At 36.6% G+C, this 19008-nt stretch overlaps 1 protein-coding gene and 1 long non-coding RNA gene across 2 annotated transcripts in view; one reads left to right on the plus strand and one right to left on the minus strand.

Annotated features, from left to right (window-relative positions):
* Nucleotides 1–19008, plus strand: part of ACMSD (aminocarboxymuconate semialdehyde decarboxylase) — a 104851-nt gene that overhangs the window by 77727 nt on the left and 8116 nt on the right. The gene's annotated exons all lie outside the window — the stretch shown is intronic.
* LOC123387930 lies at nucleotides 1688–6029 on the minus strand. Its single transcript, XR_006602427.1, has 2 exons — nucleotides 4432–6029; nucleotides 1688–1850 (listed from the first exon to the last, which is right to left on the minus strand). It is a non-coding gene; the product is annotated as an uncharacterized LOC123387930 (long non-coding RNA).

The raw sequence follows: 19008 nt of genomic DNA on the forward strand, positions 1-19008 counted from the left end.
CCCCAGAACTCTTCAGATCACTATTTCCATGATGTCTTCCCCTGGTTTCCTGGAGCACAGTATTCCACAGTCCTCCACAGTCCTCCACAGTACTCCACAGGTTCCATCCCAGCTGAGTCCGCTGACCTTTAAAACTACAGGCTTAAAGCCACACTGGTTGCTAGAACTCACAAAATTCAGTCCCTTTCATTTTCCAAGGTAATGGCTTCAGGGAAACATTCTTCTACTAGTGCATTCCCCTGTGTGCTTCTTTCTCTCACCCTTCCCCATGGCCATGGCTCCCTCCCTTCCACAGAGCCATGAACCATTTCACCCCTAAATCACATCTCTGCACTTCCCACCTTCTTTGATGTGGTCTCTTCTCTCCCTTTAATTGTGGAGGTTTTCTGTCAGCCTTTAGATCCATTTCTGGGGTATTTAGAATTATGTGATAGTTATCTAGTTGTGTTCATGGGATAAAGCAAAACTAGGCTCCTCCTACTCCACCACCATCTTCTCCTCTCCTGCTCAGGTGACTTTTAATATTAAGTCACTTATCCCTCTCATCCTCAGGTTCCATAACTATAAATGGAAATGACACCATGCAGAATTGATATGAGGAGTTGGTATAATACTATGCCAAAGGACTATACAAATGTCAGCAATTTATATCACCTATTCTAGTGCTTTACAAATAGTAGGTATTGAGTTAATATTTGTTTAATTGAGTTTGTATAATGGTTTCATGGATATAAAGCTAATCTTACTGTGCATTGGTTGAATGAAGCCAGGCTCCTTCTCCAGGAAATTATGTCTCAGAGAACAAACTGAATCTTTGCTAAGTTAGAATTTTTATAGTAAGCTACATTATAATAGAGTTATGTTGTATTTACTGCATATGCTGCTGATGAAATAGGCTAATGAGAAGATAGCTAAATGTTCCTTTTCTAGAAGACAAATGAATTCTCTTCTATTATTTGAATTTAATAGTAAGCCACATCTTTCAGTATTCACAACATTTCCTGAAAATGTGAAAAAGTTAATACATACAGCAGGTGAGCAGTTTATTTATTTTCCCTGGCAGGAATATTAATCACTATTATTATCATCTCAGTAAGTCTTTGACCTCATAGGGAATGTGTGTTGCCAGCACTGGGGAGGAAAACGTATGTCAGGGCAGAGTGCTGGGGCTGAGAAATCAATCAGGATTATCTACTGTCTCATAAAGAAAGTCACTGTCTTGGTAGACAGTATAATTCCAGAATCCCAGAAGAAGCAGCCATGGTAACTAAAAAGCCCACCATTATAATTATTCCTTTGGGTTTGGAGTCTTTAGAAAAGTCCTACTAAAATGTGGCTGTTGTCAAATGTTATATTAGCACATATATCCTTAAAATCCTTAGCACATATATTCTTAAAAAATCATGATTATGGTGGATCCCATGGGAATAGAATCCTAGATCGCAGGCAAGAAGACGACAAGAAGGAGAGAGTTCTAGCTTTTGGAAAACCAGAATCAGGTATGTTATTTCGGAACCTGAGATGTCACAAGAGCTTAGGATTCCATGAGAGCTTGAAAATAGGGCAACAGTCATCCAAGTCCATATCCTTTGCCTCCTTAACCAGGATTCTCTATGTAATCCCTTTAAAATACAATCAATTTGCAGTTATGAGACAAAAGGTGATAAAAATAGCAATACAAAAAGTATTTTTAACTCAAGAAATATTTATTAAGCTTCTATCAAGTGAAGACTGGTATTAAGCAATGGAGAATGTAATCTTCATCATACAGGACCATATTTTGAGGAACTTCATCTTCTTCCTTCTTCCTGAGGAATCCCACCTCTTCCCTGCTACTATCTCTTCTCCCTCTGAACAAGAATTCTCATTAACAAGAACTTCACTTCCATTTTTTTATGCCTACTTCATTATCTCTTACAGAATTCCTAACAAGTTAGAAATGGACAGAAATTTACCAGAAAGTATCAATAAAACGTATACAGATAGATAAAGGGTATGAAAAATTAACATAACAGAAATTATCACAAGTGGATAATTAACCTCCTGTAGAGAGGAGCTGTGAACAATAGCTATTAAATAATAATTGAATACTGCCAAATGATGAGTTTGGAGTTTGGCAAAAGTCATCCACAATCAAGTTAGCAAGGAGAGCAGGGAAGTATCTTAACTAGGAAGGATAAAATGCAGAGGAGTGGTCTTCATTTCTGCTTTAAAATCCTTTACTCTCTCCATATTAAAATGGAACAGATACATTCCCCCCTTAAAATGTATTTATATCCAAGAAGGCCATAATACTGAAAATGGAAGAATTCCTGACTAGGAAGCAAAATACATTTCTAAATTTCAATTTCATGTTAACGTAGTTAACAAATGTAATATAGCAAGGGACTTTTTAAAATTATGTTGTGTTTTAGAATTGTAAACAGCTTTAGCAAGAGAAGCAAAAATAAGAACAAATGAAGCTCCAGTGAATACAAAGCAGGCATTCAGAACGAGATCAGCTGTTGGCACAGATGTGAGTAGATATAACTTTGGGCCTTTAGGGCTTCTATAAGCAGGTGTATTTCCTTGGACTTTTACAGTAATGAATACAAGAATCTAGAAATAGAGTTGTTAGTCCATCATGGCCTTCCTCTAACTTTATTATATATTTTCCTATATCATTTCATGTAAACGTATTCATAAAAACCTAGGAAAATCCTTTTTTTCCTGGTATAAATCAAAATGTCATTTATTCTTACAGGAGCTAAAATTTAACATATTTAAAATATATATAGACAGTAGCTCTTTCTCCCCACGGGTCCTGTCCCAGTACTTTAATAAACCACCATTTTGCATCAAAAAATAAAATAAAATATATTTAATATTTCAGGGCTAGTAACAATCAGACTTCCCTCTTTCATATAATCAAACATTCATTCTTTCAAAACACAAAGCCACTCTCAGATTTATTATAATCATATGTCAGAGTTTTATTTCATACTTGTTTTTTTAAAAAAGAGGCTTTCTGAAAAGTCCCACTCAAAGAATCTATCTTGGCAGAGATATTTTATAGGAGAAAACATGGTTAAACAGTTACTATTGACTGGATTAAAAAAAAGAAGACAACTATCCAGTTAAGGACAATTAGCCTCTTTGTATTATTAATTAAAAGTCTTAGACTAGTTTGAAAACTAATAGTCAATGGAGGGGGTGTCCTAGAAACTCTTAAGATCATTAAAGTCTATGAGAAAATTGACCAAATATTTTATCAAGAATGCTATACTATGGGGGTGCCTGAGTGGCTCAGTCATTAAGCATCTGCGTTTGGCTCAGGTCATGGTCCCAGGGTCCTGGGATCAAGCCTCGCATCAAGCTCCCTGCTCAGCAGAAAGCCTGCTTCTCCCTCTCCCACTCCTCCTGCTTGTGTTCCCTCTCTCACTGTGTCTCTCTCTGTCAAGTAAATAAATAAAATCTTAAAAAAAAAAAAAAAAAAGAAAAGAAAAAGAATGCTACACTACCTTCGGTGATTAATGTTAACTAAATTTATCTTGGTGGTGATCGTTTCATAATATATGCAAGTATCAAACCATTATGTCATACACCTGAAACTAACATAATGCTATATATCAATTATAGGTCAATTAAAAAAAAAAGAAAGAAAGAAAGAAAGAAAGAATGCTCATTATTTCCCAGGATGAGCAGATAGTCATACCAGATTACAAAGTTCTACCTCGGTCCAGATTCAGGACAACTTGTTTTTCTCACACTTACTGGAGGCATTTTATTCCATGCTAAGAAAATTTGAGCTTTACCTTCTGGACAACAGAAAATTATTAATGGATTTTTAGGAGAAATGTGGCATGATCAAATTTTTATTTAAAATAGCCTTCTCTGGGTTATGGACATAGGGGAAGGTATGTGCTATGGTGAGTGCTGTTAAGTATGTAAACCTGGCGATTCACAGACCTGTATCCATGGTGCTAATAATACATTACATGTTAATAAAAAATTAAAAATTAAAAAAAATAAAATAAAACAGCCTTCTCAGTGTTAGATATTGATTAAAATAAATGAGAATGAAATCAGTTAGAAAACTATAGTAGCAGTTAATTTAATTCAATAAACATCCACTCTGTTCCAAGCCTTTTGCTCAGGGCTGGAGACAGTTTTTGCCCCACTTCTTATCTGAAATGGAGACACTAACCTGGCTCCACCACATACTAGCTGTGCAGCTCTAAGCAAGTTATCATCTTTTGTTTCCTTGTCTGTTGAATGGGGATAATGATAGGATTCATGTCATAGAAAGGCTGTGAGAATGAGTTAATGAATGCAAATGGCTTAGAACAGCACCTCACACATAGTAAGTAATTAATATATGTTAGATATTATTATTATTATTATTAAGGGATTATTTCACAGCAATTTAAGAAGTACTGTGAATCAAAGTACCTGCAGGATGCTTTAGGTGAACAGAAGTCATACTTGGCTGAGTGAAGGGAGGGTAAGAGCCTGAGTTGAGGGAGGAACTGGGGAAGTAGAGAGGAACTGATGGGTGCAAGAAATGACAGAGGTAGAATCCAAAGCGCTCAGTGACCCATGAAATGCAGAGGTGACAGAGGAGGAGTCCAACGTGATTCCCAGGTTTCCAGCTTGGGCAACTGGGTGAAAAGTAATGCCATCAACCTAAAGGAAAAGCAGGTTTGGGTTCATGCTCTATCAAGTAATCATGCATGAGTCATTAGAATTTGTGAAATTACCCAATTAATGCCCAAGATACAATTCACAGTTAACAGTGGCAAAAAAATCTTATCAGAGTTGTTACTTAATATCCGCAACTGGAAAAAGTCATTATTATGGAAGGCACATTAAAATCCTAAACTCAGTTACAGTATAAATCTAATTGCTCAATTTTAACTATTTTCCAAATGTCCCTATACTGTTGGCCCAATAGCAGACTTATTAACTCAGATGAATATAATGTAGGTTAATTGAGGCCAAGAGCATGGGTTAGTTCAGTGGTTCTCAACTCTGCTTATGCATTAGAATCATCTGGGGAGATTTTTTAAAAAATGCTAATGTTACTAGTTATTTTTAGGTCTCACCCCCAGATACGATGATTTAATTGATTTGGGGTAGATTCTAAGGTGAACACTTTTTTTAAAGTTCCCTAGGTGATATTAATGTACAAGTAGTGTGGAAAAACAATGGGTTAGCATCAATAAGAATCTATAATTTATGGTCACAAGGAACCTTAGAAACACTCTAGTTTTGGAACTTTGCTTTTAACCTATGGAAACATATGGTCAACAAGGTCTTATAATATTGTGTAAACAAGTAAAACAGAGAAAAGCAGAGTTGTTCTAATTAGGCAGTAGAAGTCAGGAGGGAAGCTTTGTCTGGCAGGCCTCCCCCTCACTCCTGCCCCATCTCTCTTATATAAACTCCATTGATGCTGCTCCCTGTCCTCCAGTCCCCAAGAATTCTCCATGTAATAGTTTAAAACATTACTTCTGACTAAAAAAAAAGAAAATGTCATTCTCACATTCATGAAGTATTTTTAAGCTCTAACAACATGACTGGTGCTAATATATGGGAACACTTTATATTTTAGAGGGGAAAACAGACAAATGACAAGTGTATATAGAAGAAAATATGAAGTAATTCATCTATATCTTGGAAGTAGGGAAACCTTTCCGAATGATGACTCAAAAATCTAGTAACTACATGGAAAAAGATTAATAAACTTCGTTATTGTAAAAATATTTTGCAAGGCAATAAAATACTACAAACAAAGTTCTCATCACAAGAAAACAAAATTTTGTAACTAGAATTTGTATTTAGAATTTTGCAACTATAAATGAGAGATGTTAACTATACCTGTGGTGATTATCATTTCACAATATATACAACAGTGAATCATTATGTTGCACACCTGAAACAGAGTTGACCCTTGAACAACACAGGTTTAACTGTACAGGTCCACTTTACGTGCATTTTTTGCGGTATTGTAGCATAGTACTATAAATGTATTTTCTTCATGATTCTCTTAATAACATTTTTTTCTAGCTAATTTTATTGTAAGAATATAGTATCTAATACATGTAACACACAAAATATGTGTTATTTCACTGTTTATGTTACTGGTAAGGCTTCCCATCAACAGTAGGCTATTCATAGTTAAGTTCTGGGGGAGTTAGAAGCTATATTCAGATTCTTTTTTTTTTAATAAACGTATTACCAGGGGCGCCGGGTGGCTCAGTGGGTTAAGCCGTTGCCTTTGGCTCAGGTCATGATCTCAGAGTCCTGGGATCAAGTCCCGCATCGGGCTCTCTGCTCAGCAGGGAGCCTGCTTCCCTCTCTCTCTCTCTGCCTGCCTCTCCGTCTACTTGTGATTTCTCTCCGTCAAATAAATAAATAAAATCTTTAAAAAAATAGAAATAAACATATTACTAGTTTAGCTATTAATTATGCTTGAATAAAGCTGGGAAGGGGAGAGGAAAAAAATACCATATATACCTTGATTCTCTTTACTGGTCAGGAATTCTCCAAAAAGTTTTACATTTACCATCTCATTTAATTTTCAAAATATTTATTTTCACAAAGGATATAAATACTAGAATATGATAATTTTATGGATGGGGGAAGCACAGAAAGTATAAACAATTTTACCAAGGACATATAGTTAGTAAGGGTTGGAGCCAGAATTCAAACCCTAGCAGTATGACTCCAGTTTTGGAATGCTTAACCACTAACTTATGCTTTAGTTTTTCTTAATGTATTTTTTTACTTTTTTTTATTATTATGTTCAGTTAGCCACTGTATAGTACATAATTAGTCCTTGATTTAATGTTCAATGATTTGTTAGTTAAGTATAACACAACACATGCCCTCCTCAATACCCATCATCCTGTTACCCCCTCCCCACATCCACTTCCCCTCTGAAACCTCCAGATTGTTTCTTGGGGCCCAGAGTCTCTCATGGTTTATCTCCCTCTCTCATTTCCCCCTCTTTGGGTTCCCCTCTCTTCCCCTATGGTCCTCTGTGCTATTGCTTATGTTCCACATATGAGTGAAAGCACATACTCAGATTTTCAACTGTCCTGTCCCCAATTCCAGTGTTTATTCAAGGGTCAACTGTTTAACGTTGTATGTCAATTATACCTCATTTTTTTTAATGTATGGCTTTAAATATATCTATTAGAAAAAGAAGGTATAAAATCAATGATTTATGATTCCACTTTAAGAAATAGAAGAGGTGGAACCCCTGGGTGGGTCAGTCAGTTAGGCATCTGCCTTTGGTTCAGGTCATGATCTCAAGGTCTTGGGATAGAATCCCGCACTGGGCTCCTTGCCCTTTGGGGAGGCTGCTTCTCTCTCTGCCTGCTGCTCCTCTGGCTTGTGCTCTCTCTTTCTTTCTCTCTTTCTCTCTCTCTCTCTGACAAATAAATAAATAAAATCTTAAAAGAAAAAGAAACTAGAAAAAATTAAACTCAAAGTAAGCAGAGGGGGCGCCTGGGTGGTTCAGTTGGTTAGGCAACTACCTTTGGCTCTGGTCATGATCCCAGGGTCCTGGGATCAAGTGCCACACTGGGCTCCCTGTCCATGGGGAGCCTACTTCTGCTTCTCCCTCTCCCTCTGCCTGCTGCTCCCCCCTGCTTGTGCTTGTGCTCTCTCTCTCTCTCAGGAAAATAAATAAAAATAAAATCTTAAAAAATAAAAAAGTAAGCGGTTAGGAAGAAATGATAAAGAGCCAAAATAAAAAATCAGAACCAGCATAAACAATAAAGAAAGTTTATAAATCAAAATTTGGGTGTTTGAGGATGCCTGGCTGACTTTGTTGGTAAAGAATGCAACTCTTGATCTTGGTATCAGAAGTTCAAGCCCCACATTGGATATAGAGCTTACTTAACAAAAATAATAAAAACCTGCTTGTTGTTGTTTTTTAAAGATTAAAAGATTTTATTTCTTTGAGAGTAAGCGGGAAAGAGAGGGATAGAGTACAAGCAAAAGGAGGAGCAGAGGGAAAGGAAGAAGTAGACTCCCCACTGAGCAGGGAGCCCAACATGACCCTGGGATCATGACGTGAGCTGAAGGCAGATGCTTAACAGACTGAGCCAGCCAGTCACCCCCAAAATTGGGATTCTTTTTAAGAGATCAGTAAAGTAAACTCCTATAAAGATCGGTCAAGTCAAAAAAAAAAAAAAAAAAAAGAGAGAGAGAGAGAGAGAGAAAAAGAAAGCACAGATTACTAACATCAGGACTAAAAGTGGGATAAAACCACAGATCATACAGATATTAAAAGGATATCAAAAGAATATTATGAAAAAATAAAATAAAATATTATGAGCAATCTTCTGCCACTAAATTTTACAAATTAAATGGACAAATTTTTTGAATTACATAATTTACCGAAACTTTAATATGTATTAAGGGAAACAATCTGTTTTCAAAAATCTTTCTACAAAGGAAACACTAAGCCCAAGTAGTTTTACTTGTAAATTCTATCAAACATTTAAGGAAAAAATAATGCTTATCCCATATAAACACTTCCAGAAAAACAAAGAAGGAAACAATTCCCAACTCAATTCCCATAAAGGGGCTAGAATGAACCTAATACCAAACCCTAACAAAGACTACACAAGAAAATAAAATTACAAATCACTATCCCTCCAGAAAAAGATGCATAATCCTTAACAAATATTAGTAAATCAGGAGCGCCTGGGTGGCTCAGTTGGTTAAGTGTCCAACTCTTGACTTCAGCTCAGGTCATGATCTCGGGGTCATGAGATCAAGCCCTGTGCCTCAGGCTCCGTGCTGGGCATGGAGCCTGCTTAAGATTCTCTCCTCCCTTCTTCCTCCACCCTTTTCCCCTCTCTAAAACATATGTTTATGTATACACACATACATATATATGTAAATCAAATTCAGCAATAATTTAAAATAATACATCATGAACAAGCAGGGTTTATTTTAAGAATGCAAGATTGCCTTAACTTCTTAAAATCAATGTAATTTACCATATTCATGGAATAAACACTATGATTATTTCATAGATGAAGAAAAGATATTTGACAAAATTAATTAGTCATTCCTGATTTTTAAAAAAACTCTCACAAACTAAGGAATAGGAATGAATGCCCTCAATCTGATTAAGAGCATTATCAAAAAACTTAGAGTCAGGGGCGCCTGGGTGGCTCAGTGGGTTAAGCCGCTGCCTTCTGCTCAGGTCATGATCTCAGGGTCCTGGGATCGAGTCCCGCATCGGGCTCTCTGCTCAGCGGGGAGCCTGCTTCCTCCTCTCTCTCTCTCTGCCTGCCTCTCTGCCTACTTGTGATCTCTCTCTGTCAAATAAATAAATAAAATCTTAAAAAAAAAAAAAAAAAAAAACTTAGAGTCATCACCCTATCTAGTGGTGAAATAAACACTTACTCCCTAAGATAGGGAAAGAGACAAAGATGTTCACTCTCACCCCTTCTAATCAACATTGTACTAGAGATTCTAGCCAGCATAGAAAGATGAAAAAAGAAATAAAAGGCATACAAATTAGTTGAAGCAATAAATTGTCTTTGTTAGCAAATGGACATTATTGTCTATGCAGAAATTTTTAAAACCCTACAAAGTAACTGCTAAAACTAGTAACTGAATTTAGCAAGATTGCGGACATGAGGGCAATTTTTTTTTTTTTTTTTTTTTTTTTAAGTAGGCTCCATGCTGGGCATGGGGCTTGAACTCACAAGTCTCTGATCCAGAGATCAAGACCTGAATGGATGAAGACTTGGATGCTTAACCAACTAAAATACCCAGGCACCCCCATTAGGAATTTTTTTTTTTAATCAATTGTCTTTCCATATACTAAGAACAAACAACTGTAAACTAAAACTTCAAGGCCCCTGGTTGGCTCAGTTGTTGGGCATCTACCTTAGGCTCAGGCCATGATCCCAGGGTCCTAGGATCAAGCCCCATGTCGGGTTCCCTGCTCTGTGAGCCTGCTTCTCCCTCTGTCTGCTGTTCCCCCTGCTTGTGCGCTCTCTCTCTGTCAAATAAATAAATAAAATCTTTTAAAAACAATAATAAAAAATAAAACTTCAAAACAATTCAATTAGCAATTGTGTTAATAACCACCAAGTATGCAGAAATAAACTTAACAATAGATGTGCTATACCTCTACAATGAAAACTATAAAATATGACTGAGAACAATTGTTAAAAACCCAAATAAATGGGACGCCTGGGTGGCTCAGTTGGTTAAGTGGCTGCCTTTGGCTCAGGTCATGATCCCAGCGTCCTGGGATCGAGTCCCACATTGGGATCCTTGCTCAGCAGGAAGCCTGCTCCTCCCTCTGCCTCTGCCTGCCACTCTGTCTGCCTGTGCTCACTCTCTCTGACAATAAAATAAAATAAAATAAAATCTCTTAAAAAAAAAAAACAATAAATGGAAAGATAAACAGTGTTTAAGAATCCCAAGAACTCGGGATGCCTGGGTGGCTCAGTTGGTTGAGCAGCTGCCTTCGGCTCAGGTCATGATCCCAGCGTCCTGGGATCGAGTCCCACATCGGGCTCCTTGCTTGGCGGGGAACCTGCTTCTCCCTCTGCCTCTGCCTGCCACTCTGTCTGCCTGTGCTTGCTCTCGCTTCTCTCTCTATGACAAATAGATAAATAAAATCTTTAAAAAAAAAAGATTTTATTTATTTATTTGATAGAGATCACAAGTAGGCAGAGAGGCAGGCAGAGAGAGAGAGAGAGAGAGAGAAGAGGAAGCAGGCTCCCCGCTGAGCAGAGAGCCAGATTCGGGGCTTGATCCCAGGATCCTAGGATCATGACCTGAGCCAAAAGCAGAGGCTTTAACCCACTGAGCCACCCAGGCGCCCCGAGAGAATTGCCATCTTAACAATATTGAGTTCTTGGATTCTTTTTTTTTTTTTTTTTTAAGATTTTTATTTATTTATTTGTCAGAGAGAGGAGCTAGAGTGAACACAGGCAGACAGAGTGGCAGGCAGAGGCAGAGGGAGAAGCAGGCTCCCCGCCAAGCAAGGAGCCCGATGTGGGACTCGATCCCAGGACGCTGGGATCATGACCTGAGCCGAAGGCAGCTGCTTAACCAACTGAGCCACCCAGGCGTCCCAATAAATAAAATCTTAAAAAAAAAAAATGACAATTCTGTCAAAATTAATCTATACATTGAATGTAATCCAAGCTGAGTCCAAAATGTATAGGGATATACAAAGGACCAGAAAGCCAAAATAATCTAGAAAAAGAAAAATAAAATTGGATACCTGCATTAACTGACTTAAGAGCTATTATAAAGCTATAGCAGTCAAAACAATGTGGTATTGGCATAAGGACAGGCAAATAGGTGGATGGAATAGACTATAAGAGTGCAGAAATGGTCTCACTTTTATATGATCAATTAATTTCTGACAAAGGTATAAAAACAACTAAAGGAAAAGGAAAGTCCTCTCACAAATGGGGCTGGCACAAGTAGGTAGTCATAGGGCGGGGGAGGGATGAAATTTGACTCTACCTCACACCATAAACAAAATATAATTTGAGAAGGATCATATACCTAAACATAAAGCTAAAACTATAAAGCTTCAAGAAACAAAAAATAGAAGAGTATCTCTTTAACATCGTAGCCAACAGAAATTTGTTGGACAGGACACAGAAAACTGTAAACATTTTTAAAAAGACAAGTTAAACATCATCAAATTAAATTCTCTCTTTATAAGAAAAATTAAGTGACTAGGCAAGCCACAGAATGGCAGAAATATTCATAAAATATATGTATGACAATGGACTTACATCTAAAATAAAGAACTACTACAACTCAGTAATTAAAAAACAAATGACCCAACTTAAAAATAGACAAAAGACTTCAATAGCCATTCTGCAAAAGATGTACAACTAGCCAATAAACATGTTTAAAGATACCAAGGGAAACGAGTCAAAGTGGTCAAAAGATACAAGCATCCAGTTGTAAGATAAATAAGTTCTGGAGATGTAATATACAGCATGGTGACTATAGCTAACAACATTATACTGTGTATTTGAAAGTTGCTAAGAGAGTAGATCTTAAAAGTTCTCACCACAGAAAAAAATAGTTTTAACTATGTGAGGTGATACATGTTAAACTTACAGAGGTAATCACTTTCCAATATATACATATGTCAAATTATGATGTTGTACACCTTAAACTAACATAATGTTCCATGTTAATTTATCTCTATAAGACTTGAAAAAAAAAAGAAAAAACTAAAAGGAAATACGCTCTTTAAAATGGTAAAAATAAGTAAATAGATAAAGATACTCCACATCATTAGTTCACTGGGGAAATGTAATATGATAAACCACACACATCACTAGAGTGCTAAAAACAAAGAGACTGAAAACTGCATTGCAAAGGATATGGCACAACAAAACTTCAGTATATTGCTATGGAACACACTCCTACATACTCCCAGATATTGACTCAAGAGAAATGAATACATATATCCACAAAAAGACTTTACAAAAACATTCATTGCAGCTTTACTCAAAACAGCCAAAAACTAGAAACAATCTTAAGTGAAGTGACATGTGAGAACTTTCTGGGGTGATGGAAATGTTCTGCATCTTGATAGGGGTAGGAGTAACACAGGTATATGCATTTGTCAAAACTTACCAAATTAAGAAAAAAACTTATCAAATTGAATACTTAAGAATTTTATAATTTAATCTATGTAATTATTACCTTAAAAATATACTGAATTCTAGAGGTGCCTAGGTGGCTCAGTTGGCTAAGCAACTGTCTCTGGCTCAGGTCATGATCCTGGAGTCCCAGGATCGAGTCCTACATCGGGCTCCCTGCTCAGCAGGGAGTCTGCTTCTCCCTCTGACCCTCCCCCCCTTCTCAAACTCTCTCTCAAATAAATAAATAAAATGTTTAATATATACACATATATGTATAGAATTATATATATAATTCTATACATATATGTGTGTTTGTGTGTGTGTGTCCACATTGTTTTGACTGCTATAGCTTTATAATAGCTCTTAAGTCAGTTAATGCAGGTCTCCAATTTTACTTTTCTTTTTCTAGATTATTTTGGCTCTCTGGTCCTTTGTATATCCCTATACATTTTGGACTCAGCTTGGATTACATTCAATGTATAGATTAATTTTATATATATATAAAATTCTAGCTAACTTTACTTTTTGCAGTACTATGTATCAGCAATTCTGAAAATCTTTTCTGCACATTCTGCCCAGATCTTAGTTTACTGATACCATTTTTCACAATAGGGAAACTGGGCTGTTTGAAGAAATGGCTGATTTCAGAACAGAGAAAGTACAAAATTAGCTGGAAAAACAACTTGTGCTTGAGAGTACTTAAAAAATAGTGGGAAGGGGCACCTGGGTGGCTCAGTGGGTTAGGGCCTCTGCCTTCGGCTTGGGTCATGATTTCAGGGTCCTGGGATCCAGCCCCGCATCGGGCTCTCTGCTCAGCAGGGAGCCTGCTTCCCTTCCCCTCTCTCTCTGCCTGCCTCTCTGCCTACTTGTGATCTCTGTCAAATAAACAAGTAAAATCTTTAAAAAAAAAAAAATAGTGGGGAAATAACATGAGGACACAGAGAACAACTTGAAGGTATTCACACTGATCAAATTTATGATCTGTTCATCAAAAATAAACAATGACAGGAATGGGTTATAACCCACTAAATTAAATAAAGTCCAGAATGATATATAGATAGATAGATAGATATCTATCTATCTATCTATCTATATATATAAATGGGTGCAGAATATATGTGAATAAATACATGAGCATATATATTTCAATAAAGAAGCATGTATATATAATAAAATCTCTTCCTTAGAATTAAAGAGTGTGGAAAAAATTATAGAGCTAGAAAATCATTACTGATAAAATATGATAAAAACCAGTGGGTAAAAGTTTGATGAGGAACAAGATGTTTATGTGATCCTAAAGTGTCTCCACACAAATTACTTATTAATCATGAAGGGAAAAAATTATAACTTTATAGTAGAGAAACTAGGTGGGCACCAACTGAACTAAATGATTAAACATCACCAATACTAGGACATACTGGTGTCATGCCCCCCTAATATGATGTACTGAAAAAGACAATATCATTTCTGTAAGATTTCTACCAAAAACAGATAATATATGTAATCATGAGGAACAATCAGACATACACAAACTTAAGGACATTCTATAAAATAGCTAGACTGTACTCTTCAAAAAAAATCCAGGTCAAGAGTAAACAAACAAACAAAAAAGTGTTCTAAATTAAGAGAAACTTCAGAGCAATTAAATTTAATGTGATTATCAACTGGATCCTAGACTGGGAAAAAAGATTATCGGGACAGCTGACAAAACTGAGTATGGACTAGGAATAATATAATAGCATTATATTAATTTTAACTGTTCTGATTTTGAGAACTGTACTGTGATTATATTTTTTAAATGTTCTTGTTTCTTAGGTAATAAACTAATTTGTTTAGATGTAAGGAGCCATGATTTTCCACCTTACATATAGTTCAGAAAAAAAGCATATATACACAATTATCCATAAAATGAAAATGATAAAGCAAAGGGGGCAAAATGTAAAAAATTGGTGAATCTGGGTGAAGGTTAAATAGCAGATCCCTAAATTACCCTGCAACATTCCTATCAGTTTGAAATTTTGGCAAAACAAAGAGGTATCCACCACATCAATCAATCAATCAGTCAATCAATCAAAAACAGTTGTTCAGGGCTGGATGCAATCAACCCAATAAATTCAGGAAACTATAATGTTTGGTATAATGAGTACACACTGTGACAACAGGGTTCCAGCAAAAAATAAGATGGTAAGCTTGAACTGGGAAAACTACAAGAAAATTAATAAATGGAGTACTTACAAAGGTATGGAAAGCTCCATTTCCATTCTAGACCAAAACTTCAAGACAGGACTCTGTGAAAGGATCTGTATAACAAGAGCAGAGACTTTGAGGTAGAGCTAAGCTGAATAACTCCACAGGAAGGGACCTGAAACATAAACACTTTCCCTCTACTCTCCAGTCTGCCACCCATGTTACCTATTAGCCAAACTCAACTAGAAGCCTAAGATAAGGGAGTATTTGCATAGTTCACATTGGTCAGTCTCCAGGGGACAAACACTAAAGAAGAATGGAGAGTGGATCTAGAGAAGCAAACAGAAGATATCCAGGATACAAGTGGACAGGGATGGGAAAAAGAGTAAGAGTGTGGGAAAATGAGAACAAGAGAGAGAATGAGAATGAACATGATGCAGAATAAATATTAAGATCAGGACTTCAATATTAGGTAACATTGAGTTTTAATTGCCATTGAGGTAGCTGAGGCGCGAAGTCCAGCAGGAAGACCTATACTCAAGACTCAAGGCTTAGGAGCTAGATCTTTGTTTACAGACAAGACTGCCTAAGTAGCACAAATAGAACAGCAATAAAAGAGAAGAGGGGCCCCCAAGCTAAGAGACACTTGCCATTTTTTCACTATTCATTTATTTTTCATACAATTCAGCTGTTTTTCTCCCTGTCACTCCACTGGATGTGTACTTAATAAGGATGGCATAACCAATAGACAAACTTCAGTGCTTACCTTTTTTATGCTCTCTAAAGCATTACTTAGTAAAAACTTTACATATCTCTCTTTGCATTTTTCTTTTTTTGAAATATTTTTATTTATTTATTTGACAGAAAGAGAGACGGCGAGAAAGGGAACACAAACATGGGGAGTGGGAGAGGGAGAAGCAGGCTCTTTGCAGAGCAGGGAGCCTGACATAGGGCTTAATTCCAGGCCCTGGGATCATGACCTGAGTTGAAGGCAGATGCTTAATGACTGAGTCATCCAGGCACCCCTGCATTTTTTTTTTAATACCACTTTTTTCTGGCTTTCCTTCCACCTCAATCATTCTCTCTACCTCTTTTGTGGGGACTTCCCTCTACGCTCCATTTCTGCAACCATTCCACCTGCAATGTTGATGTTCTCTATGGCTCTATCCTTAGCTCTCATCAGAAGCCATGAAGGCAGTGGAAAACATATTTAGAGCACTGAAAGAAAAAAAACTGTAAATCAGGAACTCTAGATCCAGCAAAAGTATCCTCCAAGAATGAAGAGAGATGAAAACGTTTCAAAATAAACAAAAACAAAGAGAATTCATCATTAGTAGACATGCTATACAAGAAATGCTAAAGAGCATACCTGTAGGCTGAAATAAAAGGACACTAGAAAGAAAAGAAATCACAAGGAAAATTAGAAAATATTTAAGACAAATACAATATAAAACATAATATTCCAAAATTCATGAAGTGCTGCTATTAAAGCAGTACTTAGTGGGGAATTTATAGCTGCAAAATACCTATAGTGAAAGGAAGAAAAATCTCAACTCAATAGCCTAGGCTTGCACCTTAAGAAACTAAAAAAAGGAAAGCAAACTAAACCCAAAGTGAGCATGTAGAAGGAAATCATAAATATCAGAGCAGATATGAAAAAAATAGAGAATAGAAAAATAGAGAAAATCACAAAACCAAAATTTGGTTGAGATAAGCTCACATGGCAAACCTTTAGCTAAACTGATCAAGAAAGAGAGAAGATTCAAATTACTAAAATTGGAATTGAAAGAGGAGGACATTACTATAGATCTTAAAGAAATAAAAAGAATTATAAGAAGAAACAATGAGCAATTGTACACTAACAAATTAGATAAGCTAAATGAAATGAAATTCCTAGGAAGATGACAGAAACTGATTCAAGGGAAAAAGAATATCTGAATAGACCTCTAACAAGTAAAGAGGTTAAATTGGTAATTTTATTTTCTTTAAGGTTTCACTTATTTATTTATTTGGGAGAGAGAGCATGAGGTAGAGAAGCAGAAGAAGGAGAAGCAGGCTCACCACTGAGCAGGGAGCCCAACTTACGGCTCGATCCCAGAACCCCAAGATCATGACCTGAGCAAAAGGCAGACACTTGACCGAATGAGCCACCCAGGGGCTCTCCCCCAGTGATATTTATTAAACTCAATCCAGCAATGTGTAAAAAGAAGTATATACCATGACCTACTGAGGTTTATCCCAGGAATGCAAGTTTTTCAACACACACACAAAAATTAATATAATATACCATATTAATAAAGGACAAAAACAACACAGTCATCTCAATAGGTGCAGGAAAAGTACTCAACAAAGTACTTCATAATAAAAAACACTCAGCAACTAGTAGGAGAGCTTCCTCAATCTGATACAGCGCATCTGTGAAAAATCCCCAACTAACATTAACAAACTTAATGGTGAACTGAAAGGTTCTGTTCTCACCACTTCCATTCAATATTGTACTGGAGATTCTAGCCAGGACAATTAAGGAAGAAAAATAAATGAAAGGCATCCAGATTAGAAAGGAAGATGCAAAATTATTTCAGATGACATGAACTTATATATAGAAAATCCTAAAGAATCCACAAATAAATTATTACGGCTAATAAACAGATTCAGCAAGGTTGTAGGTAACAGACAAGTATATAAAAATTAATTGTATTTCAGGGGTGTATGAGTGGCACAGTTAAAGCTTTCAACTCATGGTTTTGGCTCAAATCTGATCTCAGAGTTGTGGGATCGGGCCCTACAATGGGCTCCGCACTCAGCACAGAGTCTACTTGAGTTTCTCTCTCCCTCTCCCTCTGCCCCTTTCCCTATCTCTCTCAAATAAATAAATAAATCTTTTTTAAAAATAATTGTATTTCAATAAACTAGCAATGAATAATCCATACATGAAATTGAGGGGGAAATTCCATTTATAATAGTATCAAAAAGAATAAAATACTTAGGAATAAATCCAACTGAAGAAATGCCAGACTTGGACACTAAACTATAAAACATTGTTGAAGAAAACTACAGAAGACCTAAATAAATGAAAAGACATCCCATGTTCATTAAGGAGTGCACCTGTTAGGAGCACTAGGTGATGTATGGAAGTGCTGATTTGACCTAAAAGATTCAATGTAATCCCTATCTAAAAAAAAAAAAAAACAAAAAAAAAAAACAGGTGCCTTTGGGGCCGGGGGCGGGGGGAGGGGGGCGGGTGGCAGGAATTGACAAGCCAATGGACCCAGAATAACCAAAACAATATGAAAAAGAGGGACAAATTTGAAGGATTCACACTTCCAATTTCAAAACATTCTATGCAGCTACCACAGTCAAAACTGTGTAGTACTAGCATAAGAGACATTTTGAAGACAAGTGCCAATACAATTAAATGAGGGAAGAATAGTCTTTTGACACAACCGGATATCCACATGCAAAAAATTTAAATTGTGCCCCTTATGTACACACTACATAAAAATAAACTCCAGGGATGCCTGGGTGGCTCAGTCGGTTGAGCCGCTACCTTCAGCTCAGGTCATGATCCCAGGATCCTGGGATCGAGTCCCGCATCCGGCTCCTTCCTCAGCAGGGAGCCTGCTTCTCTCTGCCTCTGCCTGCCACTCTGCCTGCTCGTGTTCTCCCTCTCTCTCTCTCTGACAAATAAATAAATAAAATCTTTTTTTTAAATAATAAATAAATAAATAAATAAATAAATAAATAAAATGAATAAACTCCAACAGGGGCCTCTGGGTGGCTTTGTCAGTCAGACATCTGACTTCAGCTCAGGTCATCATATCAGGGCCCTGGGATCAAGTCCCGCATCAGGCTCCCTGCTCAGCAGAGAGTCTGCTTGTGCCTCTGACTCTGCTGTTCCCCCTACTTGTGCTCTCTTTGTCTCTCTCTCAAATAAATAAATAAAAATCTTTAATAAAATAAAATAAACCCCAATAGAACAAAGACCTAAATGGAAGAGCTAAAACTACAAACGCTTCAAAGAAAATATAGTTGTAAATCTTTGTGACCTTGGTTTAGGAAATAATTTCTTAAATATGATGCCAAAAATATAAGCAACTAAAGGAAAAAATCAGATAAACTAGACTTCATCAAAATGAAACTTTTGTACTTCAAATATATGTCTAGTAAAGTGAAA

The sequence above is a fragment of the Mustela putorius genome, unplaced genomic scaffold (assembly GCF_011764305.1).
Source record: "Mustela putorius furo isolate JIRA1106 unplaced genomic scaffold, ASM1176430v1.1 tig00003867_pilon_pilon_pilon, whole genome shotgun sequence".
NCBI lineage: Eukaryota > Metazoa > Chordata > Mammalia > Carnivora > Mustelidae > Mustela > Mustela putorius.